This window comes from Limulus polyphemus, unplaced genomic scaffold (assembly GCF_000517525.1).
Source record: "Limulus polyphemus unplaced genomic scaffold, Limulus_polyphemus-2.1.2 Scaffold1845, whole genome shotgun sequence".
Lineage (NCBI taxonomy): Eukaryota > Metazoa > Arthropoda > Merostomata > Xiphosura > Limulidae > Limulus > Limulus polyphemus.
In genome coordinates, this window is record NW_013667455.1 from 207,123 (window position 1) to 208,203 (window position 1,081).

The window sequence follows — 1,081 nt, forward strand, 5'->3', positions numbered from 1 at the left end:
TAACTTCAAATAAAACTAGCCTTGAACTTAATAAGCAACTTTCTTGAATTAGTAAAAATTCCGCCTTTCTTTCTAGATGACGTTTTATTCCAATCTAACCAAATCACTGAATTTTAAGGAATGATAAGTAAAAGTATTAAAATAAAAACAAAAAATAAAATATACGTTTATGTAAAACAGAAAAAAATTGTATTTCATAAATAGCTTTGAGAAACAACTATTCTATTGTTCTCGTCATGCAAAAAAAAACATTGCATCATCGTTTCTATTTACAAAATACAATAAACATGTGTCTAATGCTCAACAGATATAATACAGCTGTACATACAGTAAAGTAAATTTGGTTCAACATTGATGTCTTTATTATGTTAAGCAATCAACGGGAACAACGTGACGTAGATATATCACCTTGCTAACTTTGTAGTTATAAAATGCATTACAAGTACTGATTAGTAGTTAACCTTTTAGTTCCGATTGAAAGTCTTCTCCTACATAAGAGTATTGAGTTCGATCAAGGAGAAAAGTTAGATTACTACTGCAGAAAAATTGGATCCCAACAGTGAACGTCTCACGACCGTGACGTTAAAAAAGACAACTGATCCTGATTATAAAAGGCAAGAACGTGATAGCCGAGCAGTTTAAATAATTTTAAAAACTCCCTATACATATGTGTGTGTAAATAAATAAATAGCTTACAAATTACTGAGCACATTAATTGTTAATAGACGATTAAATCAGCACTATAAAACAATAATGAATTAAATATCGCATTACGGATATCGGTCCAGGTTGTCTAATAGATGGGACATCCCCAACGCATTTGAGTGCTATTACCAAAGACATTATCCGTTATGACAATAAGTTGACAACCAGGACCGGTAATGCGATATAGCACTTGGAACTTACTTTTCATTTAACGTTGTAATATGTTTTTAATATACGCATTCCCAGGAAAGCTGTGTTATCAAGCCTTACTGGCGTCGCATTTTTGATAGTTTGGTTTTTTGTTTTTTGGAATTCCGCGCAAAGCTGCACGAGGGCTATCTGCGCTGGCCGTCCCTAATTTAGCAGTGTAAGACTA